Source organism: Balaenoptera musculus, chromosome 10 (assembly GCF_009873245.2).
Source record: "Balaenoptera musculus isolate JJ_BM4_2016_0621 chromosome 10, mBalMus1.pri.v3, whole genome shotgun sequence".
Taxonomy (NCBI): domain Eukaryota; kingdom Metazoa; phylum Chordata; class Mammalia; order Artiodactyla; family Balaenopteridae; genus Balaenoptera; species Balaenoptera musculus.
The window spans coordinates 34224074-34242261 of NC_045794.1; the positions used below are offsets into that span (position 1 = coordinate 34224074).

The 18188-nt window shown below is 34.9% G+C and overlaps 1 non-coding gene across 1 annotated transcript; it reads right to left on the reverse strand.

Annotated features, from left to right (window-relative positions):
• Positions 1-17739: 17739 nt before the first annotated feature.
• LOC118902978 lies at positions 17740-17846 on the reverse strand. The gene has a single exon (XR_005021688.1). It is a non-coding gene; the product is annotated as a U6 spliceosomal RNA (small nuclear RNA).
• Between the last annotated feature and the right edge of the window lie 342 nt (positions 17847-18188).

Genomic DNA, 18188 nt, shown 5'->3' on the forward strand with positions numbered 1-18188 from the left:
TATAAGAAGAAAGCACTGTTGTTTCTTCCTTGCCTCTTCCCCTTTCATATTGAGGTTTATTTTTAGTAGGAAATACTAGTTGAGCTCTAGCTGATGTACTGCGCTTACAAAATAAATGCAAAATACCTGTCATTACCTTCTTAAATACAGGCAACAGCTTCATATTTCCACTTACTAAGAAAGAGTAAACTCCTAACTGCCATTTTGATCTCGTGATGTGTTTAATAAAAAGCACGTAGCAGTAAATGGTAATGTTGGGTTCATGTGTTGACATAAATCAATTTATAAACTCTAGGTTACATTTAATGAGTATTTTACATTTTGTAAATAGCACACTGAGAACAGTTCAGACATTGCTGCTTTTTATTTCATCGCATTAATGTCAACAATGATCTTTGATGTGTAACGGTGTTAAATAACCTCTAAGGCCTTAACTTATCATGGAACCATCATATAGAATTTAGGCAAATAAATCTGAGAATGATTTATTGACTAGCAACTTCTACTCTCTAAATTACAAAATGCAGAATAATATAAAAAGTATTAAAATGCAGTGTTTAGTATATGCATTTTAAACATAAATAAATTTCTATAGGAATCAGAATGTTAAGGAAGGACAGTTTATGTTTTAAAAAAGAGTGCAACTTTTAAAATAATTATATTTTAAGTAATACTTTTAATGTAAATATGGAGGATGACATAGGATTGAATATTTCATTTGGTGAATTTATGTGTGCTCCCTAAACATGGTGTCCTCAGACAATGAAAGGAGAATTTCAGGGATAAACAGGAACTATATTATATGGCAAAGAGAAAATTAGACAAGATTAGGACTTTAAGTAACTGAATTGAATAGACAGTCTGTGTGTAACCTAGCATGGAGTTTAGATTTCAGAATTTGGAGTAGGACATAGAATTCAAAATCCATCTTTGCTATTCACTTAAAGTGTGACCTTCAACAAGACCCTTCACCTATCTCAGACTCATCTTCCTCACCTACAAAAGGCAGGTAATATTATTTAATTCACAGGGTTATTGTGAGGATAATTAAAACAAGCAGGTTCTCGTGGTACCTGATTAGCACACAGTAAAACTAATCACTTGTCGTGAGTCAGTAATTTATTCAACAATAAGTATGTAGTGCTTCCTTTTTGTGAAAGTTAAATAGAATATAGGCTTTTATTTTGAGAAGTTCAGAGTCTGAAGGGAAGAAGATGTTAATGAATAATTACAGTAAAACAGACAGAAGTATGAATAAGGTAAGGGGGCCAGAGAAGACCCCAATCAGTCTCAAGGCATCAAAGCTATTTGAGGAAGTACAATTTTTATTACAGTCAAATGAGGAGTTTGTCCAATACCTAAGAAAAGATGAAGGTACTCATGGGGATTAAGAGGAGGTAGTGGGGAAAATTTCCAATAGGACAATATATGAGAGGGGTTAAACTCATGGGTCTTACATAAAATGTATGTGGTTCAGAAATATTGGAGCATCCTGAGGTTAACCATTTCTAAGACCATATTATTAAGTGGAATATTTCTTTTACGAAGTAGTAGTGTAGGAATCACTGTTTCATTTAAGTCAGCAGATATTTATTGAGCATCTACTATGTGGAGGCTAGGCTCTCAGAATACAATGGTGAGCAAAATATGCCCTTGGGAACCTTAAAATATAGTAGGAGAGATTGACATTAATTTGATTCAAACAATTTTAACATCTTCAAAGGAGAAGTTCTTGGTGCTAGAAGAATCAGAGTTCTATTTTGATATGTGATTTGGCCATTGTCTGTTTGTATATTCGATCTCTCACATCTATGTTTTTTCAAAACAATAAATAAACCAAAACAGATATCAGCTATGAATGGACTGAAATAAATGAGCATGATACAATTGACCTTTGCTTGAATATGCACTTTTATTAATATTAAACAACTCAAAAACTCAAAATATCAGGAAGCAAGGAAATCCTGAGTCCCATTACTTCTATATTGACAAGGTAGAGCAAATACATAAGAACATACGGTACTTTGTACCCAACAAGAGCAAAAATGTTTACGACAAAAATATTTTATGTTTTTCTTTTACCTATTCTGTTTATCACAAATTAGTTTATTAACGAAAAGTTGAGGGAGAACGTTTTTTACATAGCAGAGTATATAAGGACCTAAGAACAACTTATAATTACTGCATCCTGCCTCAAATTTGATTTAATAATTTATGGTTTTTTTCCTACACAGAGTGATAATTTCTAAATATTTTGTGCATATTTTAGAGCATCCAACTTTGTTCCACACTCATCCTTCAAATCCACCAGCATACAGATTTTCAAATTATTGCTGAGTTCTGTATTAATGCAGAATAATTTTAGACATTTCTTTTGGAAAAATTTGTACTTTGAAATCCCTCTTTCCCTGTGGGTAGGCTTTGGCAGACATCTCTCTTCTAGCTTTCCCCTTACCCTTTCTCCTTAGGGCTCTTCCATATCTGTTTTCCAAGGTGGAGTGCACTTTTTAATCACTCAGCTGTGGAGTCATATTCATGAGGAACTACCTGTCCCATAAATGGTTTCTTTCAGTAACCTCTTTTCTAACAGAAATTCGGGACTTTCTACAAACTGGATCATTTACCGTTTTTATTTTTTAAAGAACTGATTAAGCTTGAAGTTCCTCACGAAAACATTACTTGGATTTTAGCCAGCTAAAATCTAAATTCTATCTAAAACAATGGAAATGATTAGCATGAAAAGATCATTATGATGATAAAATCTTCAAATTTCACAACTTATTCAAATATATCATTAAAGATGAAAAATATTTTCTGACATTCATTATGAGTTTTCTCTTGTTGGGTGGTAATTGAAGAAATCCAAAGTTTCTTGAGCCTGAGCTATTTGAGATGTACAATTTATAAGGATGTTCTTGCTGCTTCTGTGTGTGACACATTATTGCCACCACGGAAATAAAGAATTCCAGACCAACTGTAGGTTGACACCAATATAATTAGATTTGAGCTCCCCAAGGAACAAATTCTTAGTGCCTGGTAGATGAATTAGCACATGAACTATTCTTTCCTCAACTCCAGAGAATGATTCTCTATTTTATCCCATTGGAAAAGACTCCTTAGGAAAAAATGCTTTGGTTTGGGGGTGTTTTGCTTTTTTTTTTTTTTCTTTCCTGTAGCAGTTTACAGAATTTACTTAAGGGCCACAACTAGACATCAGATCTGAGTTCCACCATATAACTTACATATTTTTAAGACACAATTGGCAATTTGTTCCTTCCCCTCCCTGCTTTTCACCTTCGCACCAGTCAAATGTACACACCAACACGTACCTGATCAATTTTTTTTCCCCTTCAAATCAAAGGGAGTTTCCCTCCTCTATTCAAAGGCCATTTCGTTGCCACATGAGCAAGGTCCTACCACGTTTTACTCCTCAAGGACCTCACTTCATTTCAAATCTCTAACTCATACTTCTTTAACCTTCTTAAACCTTTAGTGTTTCCCATATTTATTTGAAAAACTCAGTCCTGGTCCTACATCATTCTCTTACTAAACCTACTCCTCTTCATATTCAAAAAAATTTAAGGCATTTTTTCATTCACTCAAAAAAATGTGTATTGACCGTCTGCTTTGTACTGGGAACTATTTATTGTCTACTATGTGCCAGGTACTATTCAAGGCAAGCTAGAAAGACTCAAACAAAAACACAAAGAAAATTTGGAAAAGAACTAAAATATTCTAGAAATTTTTTAAAATATAATGGTAAAATAACATATGAACGGCTAAAAAGCTAGTTAAACTTAGAGATAGAGAACTGGAAGTTGAGTTCATATTTTCATACTTCCCTTTAATTTCTTTCAGCATATTAAGTAAATCTGTCTCTCATAATTTCAATTTTTAATATTTGAGTCAGATATTCTTGCTCTTTTCCAATGCCTTTAACTCAGTGACATATTTCCTTGCGTTTTGTGATTTTTGAGTGTAAAATGTTCATTTTCTTTAGAACTTTTTAAACTTTAGAAACAGTGTTCCTGTAAATATAATTCACCTTTGCTTCTGAAAATTGACTTTAAACCAAACGAACATAACTTTTTTTTTTTTTTTTTTCGAACATAACTTTAAAGTGAATTTTAATCCTCAACTTTCACAGAACATACAAGGTAGCATTGATTCGGGTTATAAACTCATTTGAAGGTTGGCTTCTGGCTACTAATTCTCAAGGATGCTTTGTATTATCCTCTTGACAACATTTAGGCTGAAAAATGTCATTTTCCTCAGTGTATCTTTTGCACAATTTGTTTACTTCTGATACTGTATTGCCCTTCTAGGCCTTAGTTTTATGTTGAGGTGCCTAGTTAGAATCTTAATCCTGGAAGGGCCTTAATCCTTATCATTTCTCCTCTTTCCTTTCCAGCTATCAGTTGTAGAAGCTAAAGTTTTCTTGAGCTCAGCTGAAACACTTAAGGCAAAAGCATTCTTTGGTATTTAATTATCTTACCGAGCTTTTACTTTATTTTTGGCTTCTGAAGATTACTTTGCATTCTAATTCAGCTATGTATTTAAAGTAAAACACTTTAAAATATATTTTATTTAGCAGTTTTTCCCATTGGGACATTTACTCAGAGAGCTTATTCTGTCATATGCAAAGATCTAAAATTATTATTTTGATTCTTTCTTGTTTGAGTTAGTCATAAATTTTTAAGGTCAATCCATGTTCCTATATCTCACCTAAATGTCTTCTGGCTGGAATGTTTCTCACAATGGTGCTGGAATATCTGGTAATTCATATGGGAAAACAATGAATGCCCACCATTATCTTTCAGTATATACAAAAATTAATTGAAAATTGTTTATATGCCTAGATATAAAATATATTAACATAAAGCTTCAAGAAGAAAATATAGGATACTATCTTTGTTACTTGGGGTAAAAAAAGATTTCTAAAGACACATAAAATTGAAGAAAAAAAGATGTTAAGTTTAATAAGAATTAAGAACTTCTGCTATTAAAACTAATTCCCTTGCTCAAAACTTTGTAATATCTTCCCATTTACCTTCACGTAAAATCTAACACCCTCTGCCATGCCTTAAAGTCTCTGCATGAATTGGCCTCTGCCTACCTCTCCAATTGGTGTTGACTGTCGTATCAACTATATTAAACTTTTTCAGTTCCTCAACCACATCCCACTATCTCATGCATCAGAGGCTTCACTTACGCTGTTTCCTTGTCTGATTTTTTTTCCTCTACCCTACTCCTTTATGTGTCATTTTAACATGATTTCTTAGCAAAGACTTTCCTGATCTTTTTTTTTCTCCAATCTAAATTTGTTCTTCATTATGATTCCTTAAAACTTCAAATATCATTTCAAATATTCGTTTTTTTCCCTTTACCACTTTACACAATTATATATAATTTTATATTCATCTATTTATCTGTTTATTTACCTACCTATCATCTATCTATCTAATCTGTGATGTACCTCAGACTATAAAGAACTAAAGAAAGGCTATAGGTTGTAACATATATCTGTGTGACCAAATACTGTAATAGAATCACAGACTGCTTGAATAATGGCAGTAAGTAGAGAAGCCTAGGCAGCAACCCATTAAATCTCATTTAGATAATGGTAATCCCTGGTTAAGCTAAATCCTTCTTTTCTTAGGAACAGAGGTAACACCAGAAGGTCAGTGTTAATATTTATCCTGAGCGTATAGTTAAGAAGTAAGAGGCATTCCTCTCTCCCCGCTTCCCTCCTTCTTTCCTTCCTTCCTTCCTTCCTTCCCTCCTTTATATATGTACTGAGACCTTACTATCTAGTAATACTTGGAACTTTGCTATATGGGGGAATCCCAATCCAGGCCAGATAGGGGGAAATCAGAGAACACCTTCTCGAGATGTGCATTACCACATCTGAACATGGCTAGGAGGGTCATTTGAACAGTGAGATGTATAAATCATTGCTACACAGAATTTTCAGTCATCTACAGAGACAATCTTGCTATGACTATTTCTTTACTGATTGACTAAAGCAGACTATTTGCCCAAACTAGAAAATGTGGCATTTCTTACATAAGCATTTGTTTACTTTATAGAAATTGTCAAGAATCTGGGTCCTTTTGTAAATACTTGCTGTAATTTTGCATTAGGCACCTGCTTGTTAGAGATTATTTAATATGTGACTCCTTTGTGTAGAACTGTATCAACTGCAGGTAGTGTGTATCACAGCTCAATTCAGTAATCATTAATAGAACACCTACTATGCTCCTAGCAATATGAACTCGTTTAGATAATAGCATCTACAATAAAAAATGACAAATATGAGTCAATAAAAGTCTTACTTGTTTAAATTTTTAAATATTTTATAGAACTGCTTTATTGGCAGCTAAATTACCTTAAAAATTGCCTCTAGTTTCTACGGTGCTCATGCGTAGCCATACCTAACTTCTAACACTGGAGCACACAATATTGATAAAGCTTCAAAGGTTATAAAGATAAGCAGTTCTATTTGCATTTATTCAATAAAACTGTTAAAAAACAGGTTTTCCAGATTATAACATTATTATTTTGCAAAGATTTATTATATTTAATTCAGAATACTAAACTCTGCTAAAGAGACACCTATCAAGTTAAAACATATAATTTTATGCAAAGTTTAATATGTGATTAACAAAATAGATTTACAAATAGAGCTACATTTCAACTTAGTCCCTTTCTTCTTTAAATTGGTAATCATTCTTCTGCCAGTGTTTAAGTAGCATATACTATATGTGTTTATATTTACTATAATTAGGGATATCCAAGGCATTAATATATACCAACCTGTTTTCAAAGAATACTTATAATTTATCATTCTTAACCAGGTAGAAGTAATAATTGAACATATCGAATAGGATAGCAATATAATAAATATACTCTAGAATATTAGAGGTCAATGACATCTTAGGAACCATCAGAGTCAACATTTTCCCCATCTGAATTATTATCAAAATCAGAATCTCCAGGCATATAGCCCTAGGAAACATTTGTTGTTGTTGTTATTGCTGATGTTTGGTTTGGTTTGTTTGCTCTTTAATTTCTCCAGAAGTTTCTGATAACTTGCCAGGTTATAGCTATTGATTTCTTCCATTTTACAGAAAGGAAAACTGAGGCTGACATACAGAGGAGAAAAGCAAAGCAAATTCACACTTACTGAGCACCTATAAAGAACTGAGCACCGGTACTGGGGTCCCGTATTTTCCTTAACGTACAACTCCCTTACCAACTATGTGAAGTAAATCTTCTTTGGCTTTCCTTTCTTTTTATTTTTGAAAATGATTATACTGAATTTGTAAATAAAATGCATACTGTTTGTAAAATTTCAAAAAGTGCAAAAGAATATAAATTAAAATAGTCTTTATTGATTATCTTATATTCTCCGTCCTGAATACACACTGTTAAAACTTTGAGGAACCACCTTTTGGCCATGTATTCATGCACACATTCATATATAGATAAATTTGTAGAATTATTTTTACTTGGAATCAAACTATAAATGCAGTACTCTAACATGCTGAGTTTTTTTTTTTTTTTTACTCAAAAATATGTTAAATATGTCAACAAAAATATATCATGGAATTGAATATAAGTACCTTTACCAACCCCTGGTAAATGGAAACTTAAAATGTTTGTGATTTTTTCCTGTTTTAATATATATAATCATCACCTTTGTGCATAATTTATCATTCAAAGGTCAATAGGTATCAACTGTCATGTTAAGATTTAGACATAATTGATTCAACTACTATTCCACAAATTATGGGAAGTTCAGTGCTTCTCCAGAGATTTCAATGTATTCCTAGGGGATGCTTATTTTCATCATTACTGGTGGGTTGAGTTCCTTTTTCCACTGATTTGATTTAATGAACATTTCATCACTCTGTTTATGTTAGTCCTCTTCTGTTCAGAGTCAGAACTCCAGTCTTCCTGAATATCCTCCAAAAATCTCCTACACACTGAAATCATTTGTGTGAGGCAGTGAAGATTTGGGGAGATGAAGGGAACTGTATCATAGCAAGGCAAACAATCCACACGTTATATTATGTATTAATGCTGCTAAAAATGTCTTGGTCATTCTAAGTTCAGATTCCAGCTTCCCATCATGCTACTCCACCCCGCATCCCCACACGACTGTTGATTCCCGATGTGTGACAGATGGCTTTCTCACTGGTACCTCCCCATCCTCAACTTGAACAAATTATTATGGTATTTTCTATCAGACAGTTCCCTTTCTTAAAGGATAGGCAATTACTTTCAAAATGGTACGATTATGTCATTTGGGTTAATACATTTTCATACTGATACACATTTTTTGGCTCTTGTATGCTTAACTTCTTAGGGAAATTTCTTAGAGTGAAATTGTTGCATAAGTGGATATTTGCCTTTTACATTTTAATGCACATTACCAAACTACCATTCTGAAAATTTGAACCAATTTTTATAATCCTTGTTTTTCAGGTGAGCTTCAAAGCAGTAGGCTCTATTGCCCCAGTCACCAAGCTAGTGACTTAGTAGACTGGATATTCAAAATCAGGTTTTTCTCGTTCCATTATATCTATAAACATTAATTGTGATAACACATGAACGTCAAAGGTCCTCAATAGTATATCTAAATACTAAATGGAAAAAGTATACACTGTCATTGTCATTACTACAATTTTTGAGTCTTCACTAGAGTATTCTTATTTCTCTGTTTTAATCTTGTAATGCTTACCACCAGCACACTTATACCACCTATCACAGTGGAACAAAACAATTTCAGACACATGGGTAAAATGTACCACGTATCCTCTGAGGTTGTATTGGTCCTTTCCTAAAATCTCTACATTTTCCTTAACATCTTGCAGATTCCTTTGTAAGCAAATTACTTCAGTTCTCTACACACTGGTCCTGTGTCAATTCTTATGCAAAATTTTTCTTCCATATTGCTTTTAAAAAATTAATGAAAACGGGGCTTCCCCCGTGGCGCAGTGGTTGAGAATCTGCCTGCCAATGCAGGGCACACGGGTTCGAGCCCTGGTCTGGGAAGATCCCACATGCCGTGGAGCAACTAGACCCGTGAGCCACAATTACTGAGCCTGCGCGTCTGGAGCCTGTGCTCCGCAACAAGAGAGGCCGCGATAGTGAGAGGCCCGCGCACCGCGATGAAGAGTGGCCCCCGCTTGCCGCAACTAGAGAAAGCCCTTGCACAGAAACGAAGACCCAACACAGCCAAAAATAAATAGATAAATACATAAATAAATGTACTATAAAATTAATGAAAACGGTATCATTAGTGGAAAGAGCTCAGTCTTTAAGTTATGATTCTCCTACTTACTAGCTAATATTGTGAAAGTAAATTTAACTCTCTAATCCTAATAGTATCCATCTTACAGGATTTTTGTTAAGATTAAATAAGGCAACAATGTGTCACAACAGATCCTAAGGTCCTTGCCATTTAATACATACCAATTTCCTCTCTTATCTTACCTTTTATGTTTACTATTAACTGTGCTTTTGTTCTTTTAATTTAACAATGATTAAGTTCCTTAGATATGGAGTAAAAATACTTTTTTGGGAGATGATAAAACAGAATGGTAGAGTAGAAATAGCATATAACTAAAGTCAACTACATCTAGGTTTGCATATTGACCCTTTCACCTCTTAGCTCTGTGATTTTGGATAAATTATTTAACCCTTTATATGTCTCTTTCTGATGGAGCCAATAAAATCTGCCTCCTGGAGTTGTTGTCAGAATTGAACCTAAAAATGTCCCAGAGAAAGTTATATGTAGTTGCCTGCTTATTCCCAATATCAGCAGCCTCACCTACCTAATTAAATGAGTGATGAAGATTTCCTTCCATTGTGTTCTAAGTGTCAACTCATACCTAGAAATAACAAATTAGTCTGGCCTATTAAAATATTGTCTTCACAATACTTACTTTCAATCTTCATTTGACTGAATATGTATCTCAGGAACAGAATATCATAATCCCTCAAAGGTTTTACTTCACAGTAAAGACATGCATACACAATTACAGCAGAGTTGATGAATGAGGAACTGAGCAGTGACACTAACATTTTATTTTGGGGCCCTGGCCTCTGACATATTGGTCAAAATACAGTGTAATCCCTTACCTACCTAAGATATTAAAGTAGTCAAGACAACCAACTTTTGCAAACTGATTAAAAACAGGAAAGAATAGGGTAAAATAAAACATTTGAAAAGCAAATTGGTGGTGTAAAATGTCTTCCCCTTTACTCTATTTGTTGAAGTAAAGCAACTAATTTCCAGTGGTGTCATATCCACTATCTGCTCACTTAGGAGTCACACTCTTATGGGGCCAACAGAACTTTGCTTTTTGCTTTGTTATAAAAGGCATAACCTATTAAATGAATAAGGTTAAAAATGATTAATAGAGGGAGAACATACATTCACTGTTGAGCTGTTTTAAGAGACTGTGTGTGTGTGTGTGTTTCATCTTCCTCCTGAAACTCCCCTATGAAATACCATTCACTGTGAGAAAGAAACAATAATGTCTTCATCTCGGCCTTTGCCTTTGGGACTCTGTCTTGAATCCCCAAAGAGCCTGTAAAAAGTGCCCGTTGTCTGGATGAATGGAGAGCAGTGTGCAAGTGTTATTCTCATGGACACTTTATCCTCCAGTGGAAAAGTGCTCAATCTGTTCTTGTGTCACTGGTGCAAACCCATAAAATTTGAGAGTGGTGGTCCTACATGTTCATGAAAAATAACTGAAGCCAAGCAATTAAGTCTGGAATGATGACAATGGTCTGGATCTCAAAATTGATATGCTGTCAGCTTTGAGGTCCTCACAAAGTTGATAGTCATCAATATCAAAGATAGGTTATGACAACTTCCTCCCCTGCAATGACAACAAACTAGTTAGGGCCTCAATGAAAACAACAAAGTGACCCTGAAACAAGAGCATTAAAGCAGATGACAGGAAGAACTACTGTATATTTCTAAGCAGCAGTCAAAGAAAAACTCTGCCAGGAAATTTCAGAAATGAATAACTTGTTTTGCTTAATCTCAGACCACCTACTGAAACAATACATGTTTTTTAATTGCTAAATTGTAGAATTAATTCATCTTGCTCATTTTTATTTCCCTTTTAATGAGGAATCCAAGACATCCAGAAACCATAAAAAATGATTAATGACACAATAATTGCCAAATATAACTTAATAATTACTTTTACTTCAAGTGGATTTATGTTTTATCAGATATACTATGTAAATTATTTGACTTCACAATTTACGTTTCTTGTTTGTGACACAGAGAAGCTAAGTCGAAGTATGTAACTCCCTTCCTCTTTGAAGAATTTTTACGGTGAAGCAAAATGGAGCTTGAATAGAAATGTTACATTGACAGAGAGCATACATTCACTGCTCAGTACAGCTGAGCAGAAAATAAAAGTCTATACTAGAAAACTAGAAAATAACCCAAATACATTTTTTTGTGTGATTTCATTTTTATGGCATAACGTTTGGGAAAAAATCTTTTAAAAAAAAGTTGGTATGCTCACCAGGGTCCTAAGGGAACTATCAAAAACTGATTCCAGCCTGTTAAAGCAGTAAAAATAATTTATTTAAACAATTTTGAGAGATACTCATAATCGTATGGAAGGCTAGAGAACTGGGTCCCCAAATCTAGCTGGGTAGCTAGAACCCCAGGCATATCATGCCACACCATTAGCCAGTGGGGGAACAGAGTTGCACCACTGAGCATTGGATGTCCAGCTTGTCTCACTGGTACAGCTGATGCCACACCCTGGACATCACCCTTATAACTCTGGACACTCCTGTCACTTAACCACTAGAAACTGAAGACTACTTCTAACATCAGTGACCCAAAGGAATGTGCCACTATCTCTGCACAGGGGCCTGGGAAAGTGAGTATGTAGCAATTTTAGATTCTGTAGTAGGAGACAACTAACTTCTCTCTCCCCATAAAAAGCCAACAAATATCCACTTCAGTACATCCTAGCACAATATTAAAATCATCCTTTTTTCATACTTCAAATTTTTAAAATTATGCCTTTCTAACAAAAATGCAAACATTGCTCATACAAACCAAGCAGTCTCACCCTCTCAACAAATGGAGCACCTCAATTTCGCATTAGGGCAATGTTCAGAATTAGAAAGTGATGTCTATTCCTCCTCTAGTCCCATCAAGATGCTGATTCAATCATATCAACTAGTTAATAACTATCCCAATATGTACCTTATATACAACAATGAAATACACATATATGTTGTATATAAACTTATGTACATACACACACATGAATATATACATACATCTGCATGTTTGTATATGCATGTAAACATATACATACGTGTGTGTGTGTATGTATATATATATACACATACACATAAGAAGTGACTACAACTGTCACTTCCACAGTTTGTCATAGGTATTAGCTGAATATTTGACTTCCCTTTTCTACTTTATATTCCAGGTTCCTTTATCCTTGATATACATTTCAGTTGGTTAGGGAGCTAAGCCTCTTGTAGTAGTCTTCAACTTTTACTACCAGACATGGCAGTAAAAGGAAGTGTCCCCAGAGAATGACCTGTGTTCCATCCATAGTCCTTCCAGCCCCCACTGAGTAGCAACAATCTCATCTCTTCCTGATAGTAAGGATAAATTAAATCTGCTTTTGCCTATTCAGTCAATGGTGTGAAAATTCCCAAATGATAAGTTGGCAGTTTTATTTTCCAGTTCAATAGAGCCATTGGGTTATGTCACTCGGTGAAAAAAATAAGACAAAAGAGCAAATAATTTTAGGAACAGAAAGCAAAAACAAACATTTTGTGAGTGGGTTATTTGATATGATATGAGAAATTCTCCCCAAGTCTACCTTTAAATTCTCAGACTCTTGTGTTACAGCTACAGAAGAAACAGAACCACTGGTTCGGAACATATATCCTTTCCTGCAGGACAGCATCTCAACCTCACAGGATTCCCAGATAGTGAGATAAATGAGTCTTTTACAAAGCACTCAACCATTCTGTAAGGCCAGCTGCTTATGGGAAATGGAGTCTTCATAAGAACAGTGAATTTATGGGCATTAGCTCTAGGTCTTGAATCTTTCATTGTAAAACAAGGAGAATACATTTGGTACAGGATATGATGGTGGCATACAAAGCATTAGTAGGTCCGCTGATAATGGTGCTGGAAGAAGTATGGTAAACAGGAGGAGCAAACTTCATTTAGAATAAATATATTCTAATGAGAACAAATTGGAATAGGTACTTGCACCCATGAAGAAAGCATTCCATTACAATCAACCAGCCACCGGGTAACTAACTAGCTAACTTAACATAATGGGAATTCATGGCAGGTTGCTGCTGCTTGCAAAATGAGAAGTCGGTGATGGCAGTAGCTGAGTCAACCTTAGTGAAAGCAAGTCCTTTTTCTTTAGCCCATGCAAATCATTTATCCTTAAGAATATGACCCTTTTCATCAAGGTCCTCTGTTTCTAGAAGACACAATAATAGATTTCTTTGCATTTGGAGACAATGTATAGTACATAAAGTATAATATTTTACCTTTGAGCTGAAAGGCTATCATTTTGATGGGATCCAGAGCTAGAGGAGGTCTATGTAGTCCAGACTGCAATGCATGAACTTCTGCTACTGTGCCATGAACCCACTGTCAATGACTGAGAAATGGGGCTCAAGGATATCTACAGAATTTGTCAACAAGTGTGAGCTTTTTTGTGGGCCTTCACAGGGGACATAGTATAAGATGATTCTAGGAGTTTTATCTCCATATCTCTTCCTAAAAGTTCATGAGTCACAGACTTAAGATTTATATGTATCCTTGATTTAGACCATCATATCTCCTTCCACTATAAGAGAAAAAAGAGATACTTCAACTGATTTTTTATACAGGTGAAATATCACTTCTTCATTATTTACTATGATCATAATTTAATGGGGCTCTAATGTATCCACAGACCATTTTCAGCTGGTGCCAGAATATCACAAAAATATATTTGTAAAATAAGCCAAATGAATTATTCCATCTTCACTTCATTCTCATCATGGAGAATGCCCCCATGAAACCATAAGTTGTGTTCAATAAGGGCTGGCAAAGCAGATATAGAAAGGCAAGAAATTTAAGCAACTGATTCATGCATGCATATATTTGTTTCTACAGAATCAGTTCAGCTCCAACCCCATTTTTTTTACTTCTACTTGTTGGCGAAGTACAGCTTGGAATGTTTGACTTTATGTCTATGTAGATTACAGAGCATCCAGTTCATGATGGGCACTTTGGATTACATGGTCATATAGTTAATATTCAATGTATACCAGGTTAAAGTTTTTCAAAAACAGATACTTGCCAAACAATTTAAGGCTGTGCTTTGAAATCCTAAGACCCTCCACTATGCCATATTCTTCACATGGTCTTTTAATCTGCTAGAAACACCATGAGAACCACTGAAATCTCTGTGTCAGGTAAGTGGCAGAACTGCATCCATTGTCGTCTGAACCACTTTTTCTTTCTATGGACCCAGTCAAAACTAGCATTTCAGGCTAAAGGTAAAAATATATTTATACCTCAGTGTAATACACCTTGCCTCCAAAATGCAAAGAAACTCATGGATTGCTATGGCACTTAATGGCACAGGGCACAGTAGCAACTTCTTAACTTTAAAGGGGACATCTTTACATGTTTTAGTCATGTAGACTAGAGGTTGGCAAATTACAGCCTGCAGGTCAAATCCAGCCTGCCACTTACTATTTTTAACAGCCTGTGAGAACAGCTTGAAGGGATAGCCCTGTAAGCCATGGGTACCTACAAAACTTTGGATTGCCAGTGAGTCTTTTGTAGACAACATACAGTTGGATCATGCATTTTTATCTACCCTACCAATCTCTTTCTTTTGATTGGAGAGTTTAATTCATTTACATTTAAAGCAATTACTGTTAGGGAGAAATTTCTTTCTCCTTTCCTTTTGTGTATATTCTATGGTTTTTTTTTGGTGGTTACCATGGAGATTTCATTTAATATCTTGAAGTTATAACACTCTAAGTTTAATTTATACCAGCTTAACTTCAATAACATACAAAAAATCTGCTTCTTTACAGCTCCATCCCCACCTCTTTTGGTTGTTGATGTCACAAAATTGCATATTTATATATTGTGTGCCCTATCACATAAACTAATAATCCTTTTAAATGTATCAGTCTCTTAAATTATGTAAGACAGGATTCAGATATACTAACAAAAGTTACAGTAATGATGACTATAATTTCCCATGTATTTACATTTATTTCTCCATATAGCTCTAAGTCATTGTCCAGTGTCCTTTCATTTTTCTCTGAAGGACTCCCTTCAGCATTTCTTGCAGGACAGTTTAGTGACCACAAACTCCTTCAGCTTTTGTTTATCTGGGAATGTCTTAATTTCTCTCTCAATTTTAAAGGACAGTTTTGCTGGATATAGGATTCTTGATTGACAGGTTTTTTTTCTTTTAGTTCTTTGACTATATTGACCCACTGTCTTCTGGCCTCCAAAGTTTCTGATGAGAAATCTACTGATATTCTTAATAAATATCCCTTGTGTGTGATGATTCATTTCTGTTCTGCTGCTTTTAAGGTTCTGTCTTTGTATTTGGCTTTTGAAAATTTTATTATGTTTCTCAGTATGGGTCTCTTAGTTCATCTTAAAGTTCATTGGGCTTCTTGGATGTTTATATTCACATCTATCATCAAATTTGGGAAGTTTTCAGCCATTGTTTCTTCAAATATTCTCTTTATCCTTTATTCTCTTCCTCTCTTCTCCCTGTGGGACTCCCATGGTGTATATGTGATGGCATCCCACAGGTCCCTTAGGCTCTGTTGGATTTTCCTCACCATTTTTCTTATTGTTCCTCAGCCTTGATAATTTCCATTGTCAAGTTTGCTGATTCTTCTGTCTGCTCAAATCTGCCTTTGAATCCCTCTAGTGAATTTTTCATTTTGGTTATTGTACTTTTCAGCATTTCAGCATTTCTTTTTGGTTTCTTTTGAGATTTTCTCTTTATTGATATTTCTATTTTGTTCATACATCATTTTCTTGACTTCCTCTACATCTTCCTTTAGTTCTTTGAACATCTTTAAAATAATTGTATTAAAGTCTTTGTCTAGTATATCAGCCATTAGGTCTTTCAGAGACAGTTTCTGTAGATTATTCTTTTTCCTTTGAGTAGGTAATACTTTCCTGTTTTTTGTATGTCATGTTTCTTTTGTTGTTGTTGAACACTGGACATTTAAATGTAATAAAGTGGTAACTCTGGAAATCAGATTCTCCCCATTCCCCAGGGTCTGCTGGTTTTTGCTACTATTATTATTATTATTGCCAGGTGTCTTCATGCCAAGGATCAGCCTGAAGTGTAAACTTAAAGTCTTCTCAGGTCTTTTCTGAGACTTTCCCTGACCATACATGGTCACTTTCTAATTTTCGCCATATAAGCAGGTGTTTTTGAATGTCCTAATCTTTAATGCCTGACTCTCAAAGGGGAAAAAGTGAAAAATGAAGGTGAGGGAAGAACACTGGCCCTTTAAATCCCCTGGAAGTCACTTCAGCTGGAGGGGGAGGGGCTTACAATCATGGGGGAGGTGCAACTATGGCTGCCTCCCTTTTTGTCTGCACCTCTATGATCATAAACACCAATCAGAGCACAGATCCCCAACATTTGGAGGACAGGGTCTTTTTGCCCTATTTGGATCCCACAAGCTTTGTGCAAGCTACTCCAGAAACGTGTGCACAGTTGCCTGCCACGTGGCTTGGGGTGGTGGTTGAGGTGAAGGGTAGCTTCTACTGTGCTAAGAGGTAAAATTGACTGAAATTAACTACAACTTACCATCCAAGCCTTTCCCTGGAAGTTGCAAACCTTCAGCAGCTCTAGAGTTCCAAAATAGTTACATCTGACAGATTCTGACAGTGTAATTTTTTTTCTAAGTAGGGAGATATTCCTGGTGTATCATATTGTCATCTTTAGCTAGTACTAGCTTTGAATCAAGGTTTTAGTCAACAGACTAAGTAAATTAAAACTACTTTTAACTGTTTAAAATTGTGCATGGAATCTCTGTTAAGTGTTCCTACATCTATAAATTCACCCTGAACTAATGCTTTTTCCTCATTTGTTTAGCATCCTTTTAATCCATTTTCACAACTATGCCCCAGATATTTACTGATGTAAATTAGAATTCTTTACAATTCTCCTTCAGCTTGATTTTGTAATTTTCCTCCTTTATTAGTTGACTCTTTTTTGACAAGAGCTGTACTAAGAAGTCATGATAAAATGATAGTCTACACCCTCAAGGAGTTTACATCTGATATTATTCCTTGTCATTATTTTGAGCCACCTAAATTAATTCCATACCTAAAGGCTGCAAACTGTCAGCCTAAAGCTGTGTTTTTTAAATGAGAAAGCCTTTGTGTCCTAGGAGACATTTGGTAAAGCCTGGAAGTACTTTTGGTTGTCACAATTGAGGGTGCTACTAGCATCTAGTGAAGAGAAACCAGGAATGTTGCTTAATATCCTAAAATGCACAGGGCAGCTCTTCTCCCCCCAACAATGAAGAATTATACAGCCACAAAATCAATTATTCTGAAGTTGAGAAACCTTGATTTTAAAATTGCAGTTGGCTGCCTTCACTCCCCTTATCAAGAATAGTTTACTGACTGCGTTTTTTCTTTCTGATTTCAAAAATATGGAATGCTTCACAAATTTGCTTGTCATCCTTGCGCAGGGGCCAAGCTAATCTTCGCTGTATCATTCCAATTTTAGGATATCTGCTGTCGAAGCGAACACCTGACTACTTTTTAATTATCATTCAAAGCCTATCTGAGGAAGTCTGATTTCTCTGATTCTTAATGACAAAAATGAAAATGACATTTTCCTAATCTATACTTTAAGTAGTCCCTCAGTAAACTTCCTCTCTTTAGATTCTGTTGGACAGAAGTTAGTTTTAAAATAATCTATTTCACCATAACAATGTGCTTTCACTTTAGGAGAGACATATATATCTCAAACTCATAAGGGCAGATCACTAAATAAACTGACAATTAGTCTTATGTTGAAGCAAAATATTTCTTGAAAAGTTAATAGTATCCACCTAACATTATTTTCAAGGCTTAGAGTTTTGCATTCTTT